Genomic DNA, 6337 nt, shown 5'->3' with positions numbered 1-6337 from the left:
AACTAAGAATATAGAAATTATCTAGTTTCTATAAAGATAGTATACTTAAGTTAGAACTAATTATAAGTAACTATAAAGATAACTATAGTACTCTATAAGTAACTAATAGATATTATAATAAATCTATTCTCTAGGTACGCGTAAGACTATATATTTAGATACTAATAAAATTAACTATATAAATAATCTATAGTGCTTTTATTTTATTAATTATACTAGATTTTCTTTACCTTATATTTATTAGCGCTTAAGGTATTAGTCTACTATATTTTAAGTATCTTTTATACGCTAGCGCTATACACTATTATATAGTTTAAAAGGCTATTCTAATTATTTATATAAATATATACGTCTATTAGACACGTAGCGTATATCTCTAGTATAATTTTTTCTTCTTTATATAGTTCTTGTGTATACTAGATATACTTATTCTTATTACTAGATTAAGAGAATAGAAATAATACTTTATCTCTAACTAAGTATAGTATAAGAAAATACTAGTTTAGCGAATCTTAAAACTAGTTAACTAACTATTTTTCTAATAAAATAGCTTTATACTTAATAAAATACTATTTATAGCTATTTTTAACTAGAACTATATCTATAATAAATAGGCTTATAAAGTTATAAAGAAGTTATAGACTAGAGAAACTAGTAAGATAGTTATAAAACGTAGTAATACTTTTAAGCGTAGTGTTCTATTAGATATAACTATAATATAGTATATCTAGATTATTATTAGACTTTAGAATATACTATCTATAGAATATTATATTATTAAATAGATTTTAATACTAAATAGTTTTCTTCTACGTAGCTTCTACTAATAAAGTAAGCGTATAAGAGATATTCTTAGCCTAAATATAATATAGGCTAAGATAGCTAATATTTAAAGCTATCTACTAAAACTACTAGAGAATAATATAGATACTTATTAGGTCTTCTAGTAATACTTAGACTATAAAAAGAATATATAATTATCTAAACTTTATATATTTCTTCTCTTATAAATAGCTTTTAATATTAAATAGTAGTAACTATATATCTTTTTAGTAAATATAGTTTATAGTAGTTATAAGTTTAGTAGTTAGATTTTTAGTAAGAAAGAAGCTCTTTATCTCTTTAAAATAAAGAAGAAAAGCACTATTAGCTAGTATACTTTTATTATCTAAGTATTAACTATTAAATTAACTAACTATAAAGTATAAAAAAGCTAACTTACTTTAAATTACTAAGAGCGTAGATAGATCTAAATAGGTATAATATAGTATATTAAATATATTAGACTTAGTAATAAATATAAGTACTCTACGTATCTATTTTTCTACGTTTTTAGCCTTTTTTCTTTTTATATTATATTTTAGTAGTATTATTATATAAACTTATATACTTAGGTAGTAGATAGGCTAAGTTTAGTAGAAGTCTAAACTATAAAGTAGTAAATTAGTCTACGTAGATAAATATAGACTTTAGTAGATAGTATAATACTAAAAGCTAAGCTCTAGAGTAAAGTGTAAGTAAGAAGATAGAGTTTTATATAAAGAAAAGAGAATTATTAGATATATTACGTTAGTCTATACGTTTCTAGCTTTCTTTTAATTAGCTAGCTTATATTTAAGTATCTTCTATCTCTTTAGGTTATCTTACGCTATTATATATATATTTTTACTTATACCTACTAAGCCTAATATTACTATTATACCTACTAGCTAGTAGCTTTATTTAGTAGCTTTCTAGACTATAATTATAATAGTGTATACTACTAGATTTTCTGCGCTATGCGTAAGGCTAAGACTAGTTAAGTAGTCTATAATATACGTAAACGCGCTATAGTAAGATAAAGCTAGTAAGAATATCTCTAAAGTTACTACTTTATTATCTAAGCGCTTAGCTTTATATACTATTATTACTAGGTTCTTAAAGATAATAAGCTCTAATAAGCGCTTTATTTTCTATAATCTTATTACTTACTATATATAATAAAAGTAAGAACTATAGATTACTTATACTTTCTTTTATATACTAATAGTTTAGTGTAGTTATTTTTATTCTTATCTTTATAGTTATAGTTATAATTACTATTACTATTTTTATTACTATATAGCTATTACTATATAACTACTATAGCTTTAAAAGTCTTATACTCTATATATAAATAGCTAAAATAGAGCTATCTAAGAAGAATAATAGTGTTAAAATATAGATATTAGTAGATATATACTCTTTTCTTTTACTAGTACTAGAAGCTTCTATATAAAAAGTAGTAAACGTAGATATATTTATAGAGAGGTTAGTTCTACTAGTAATTATCTAAAAGTTAATAACTTTTTATAAGTTCTTATTTAATCTATTTAATTTATTACTAATATTACTTTCTAATCTTATAGCTATATAAGAGACTTTTCTATACTAATATATTATTAATTCTAATATACCTAGCTATTATAGTTTCTATATTTTTCTATAGCGCTATCTAGTACTTTAAGATAAGTAACTAGACTAATAATATTACTTTAGCCTTCTTAAATAGACTAAATATAACTAAGAAGATAGCGTCTAATCTTATAGAATACGCTAGATAACTTACTTAATTAAAGAAGGTTAGAGTTTTTATTATAAATCTTAGTAAATAAGTAGTTTTTATAAGTACTATAACTTTATATATTATCTATAAGTTTTTTATAGCTATAGATATTATATAGATATATTTAGATCTTACGCTAGTCTATTTAAAGCTTTAGCTATTTAGACTAAAGTATAAAGCTCTACTATAGAATAAAAGGCTACGCGCTATAAGTGTAAAATATATACCTAGTGTTATATATAGTTTAATCTATTATAAATCTCTACTACTACTAGCTAGCACTAAGATAGAAGGCGCTCTAGCTATAGAGAAAGCTAACACTTCTAATTCTTTTCTAAATAATAAACGTATCTCTCTACTTAATATTAAGATACTAGATAGTTTTATTATAACTATAGTTAATAACTACGCCTATATATTAAACTAAGAATAATAAAATTCTTTTACTTCTACTTATATTATTAACTCTACTAGCTAGTTACCTTTTAGGTTATATATTATTATAAAGAAGTAATTAGAAAATTCTAATACTAGCTTCTTAGTAATAAATAAGCCTAAGAGCGTAGTGTAGCGTAGTAAGAATAGATATTAGTTTTATTATAGTATAACTAAAAGTAGTACTTTCTATTAGTGTAAGAGGTTAATAACCTTAGAGAGGTAGAAAACTATATAGTATTATGTTTCTTATTATTAAAAAGTATAGAATTAATTTAGATAGCTCTTAGTAGGTAGAGTATAAGTATAAAGAATATAAATTAAATTCTTTTATATCTATATAATCTTTACTTTAAACCTATAGTTATATATATTAATAATATTATTAATATTAATCTATATATAGCTATTACGTCTTATACTTATATAACTCTACTTTTTTTATATCTCTCTACTTAGTTTATATTACTCTATATATAGCTTACTATATTTCTATACTTTTTATTAGCTTATTATAAAGATTCTAAATATTTTATATTTACTAATAAGTAAGATAGAGTATAAGCTCTATCTTACTTAGATATCTAGTAAGACTTATACGCCTATATAATAGTAACTAGACTTTCTAACTATAGTAGTAAGTAAGTAACTATACTTTATACTTTATTAATATAGAAAAAGTATATAATAGTAGAATATTTACTTAGTAGTAACTTTAGTAGTAAGAGGCGTATAGTGTTAGTAAGAGTATCTATATAAAAGACTACTTTTATTAGATTCTTAGTATACTATTAAAGCTATATATTAAAGTATAATTACTCTATATTAATTTTATTACTAGTTAAGTCTTAGAAATTAATGCTGTTATTTTCTGCGCCTATAAGATCTACTAACGTAAGTATACTATACTATCTTCTAACTAGAATAAAGATATAGTAGACTAGATAACTTTATAAAAAACCTATATTAGAAGCTATTTTCTATATCTTATAAAGCTTTTTTTAGTATTTTATTAATACTTAGAGTATTAGTACGCTTATTACTAAGTATACTATTAATAAGGTTTTAAAGCATTATATTATACGTATATTACTACTAATTAACTAGATATCTCTACTTCTAAGCTCTATATTACTTATAGTAGTCTAGAGTCTAGTAAAGTTAATTTTAATAGTAGTAACCTATATCTTAGTAATATATATAGTGTTTAGAAAGACTTACGCTATAGATACTATAAGATAGTATTCTAAATAGAAGAAGATATATAACTTACTAGTTTCTATATAACTATCTTCTAGAATACTAACTTTTTACTTCTTAGTAACTTATTTAAAAAGGTTTATAAAAAATAGAGATATATTTATATTAGTTATTCTACTATAGAAGATAAAGAGAAACTAGTATTAATATATCTTTCTTCTACTAAGGCTCTTATAATTAATAAGTCTAGTGTTTCTTACTATAAGCCTTTATATCTTATTAAATACTTTACTAAAGACGTTCTAAGCTATATATATAACATTAATAACTTATAATATATATATAACTAGATCTTATAACTCTTACTAATAGCTTATAGTATTAGCTTTAGGCGTTAAGCTTTTAATAGTAGCTACTACTATCTTAACACGTTCTAAAGTATTAATATAGTTTAAATTAGAGCGTATATAAGAAGAAAAAGTTAAGAAGTAGAACTTATCTTACTAATAGTAGATTTCTATACTTATAATTCTATTACTTTTAAATATAAGTTTAGAGTTATAAGACGCTAGATAGAGATCTTTAGCTAAACTTTTATCTAAGAGTCTATCTATTAAATATATTATTAGTTTAGATTATATTTTATTATTAATAATTTTATTAGATTTAGATATAAAGTTAGAGTTATTAAACTCTAGGTAGAGAATCTTAGCTAGATCTTTGTTTAAGAGTTTATCTATTAAATATATTATTAATTTAGACTACGTCTTATTATTAATAATTTTATTAAATTTAGATATAAGGTTAGAGTTATTAGATGCTAGAAAAGAAATCTTAGCTAGATCTATATATATAGGTATAGTAATAGAAGATAAAATTAGACTAGAATCTATATTACTATTTAGCCTAAGATTAGTAAGAATCTATAGTAATATATTATATAGAGTTATTATAAGAGAGTTAAATTTACTATTATATATATTAGTTTATATCTATAGCTTTTACTATATATAGAACGTAGAGTAATAAGTAATTATAAATAAATAGGTGTAGTATTATATCTATATATACTAGTAGAAGTAAAAGAGAAGATAGATAAATAATAAAATAGAAAATAGCTACTCTTAATAGATTCTACGCTATAGTAAATATACTATAATAAACTAAACGCTATATAGTAGCTAATAATAAATAACCTTTATCTACGTAACTATTTCTAATAATATATAATTATAACTATTAATAATTTAGATTATAGCTTTATTAATAAGCTAAGAGATACTCTTATACGTAACTAAATAGAAAAAAGCTTTAAATATAAATACTATACTAGCGCTACTTTATAGCTAAATATATAAAAAGTTTATAAGTAGATTATTAAAGTAATTACTAATATAATTACGTATCTTATACTAGGTCTCTTATACTTAAGGTAACGTAGTACTAATATTAGTAGACTAGTTAAGTTTAATATCTATTAGCTTATTAGGCTTTATATTAGTAGATAGATAATATTTAATATTAGAAAGCTAGTTAAGTTTAATATTAATACGCTAATTAGTTTTAACGTTATTAGGCTAGTTAAGATTAATATTAGTAGACTACTTAAGTGTATACGTAGAGAACTAAAGAAAGTAATTAGAAGATATTATAGTTAGCTTTAATAATAGTATAATAATTACTAATATTATAAGTAGATAAATAGAAAAAGATCTAATATAAAAATAGAATTCTAGAAATCTATATCTTTATATAGTAAAATCTAGTAGTAAGATATTTTATTATAAAGAAAGAAATATACCTTTAACTTTTATAAGAGTATAGTTTTAGTTATATTAAAGCTATTTCTTTTAGTATATATAGTATAAGATCTATCTAGATAGATAAGCTCTAAAACCTTTTATAAAACTTTAAATACCTAAAAATATCTTATAGAATAAAGCGCTCTAAGAATAACTATAGTACTATAGTAATATACTATATACTCTAGTAAATAATATTAAAGCTATTATAATTATACTATATACTAAAGTATAATTTTAATAACTTAGCTCTACTAAGACTAAACTATAGTGTAAGTAAAAGGCGTACTCTTTTATTCTTTATAGAACAAAGTAG

This window comes from Alternaria conjuncta (assembly GCF_024043145.1).
Source record: "Alternaria conjuncta strain BMP 0040 chromosome Unknown scaffold_18, whole genome shotgun sequence".
Lineage (NCBI taxonomy): Eukaryota > Fungi > Ascomycota > Dothideomycetes > Pleosporales > Pleosporaceae > Alternaria > Alternaria conjuncta.
Note: the sequence above shows the minus strand (reverse complement) of the source record.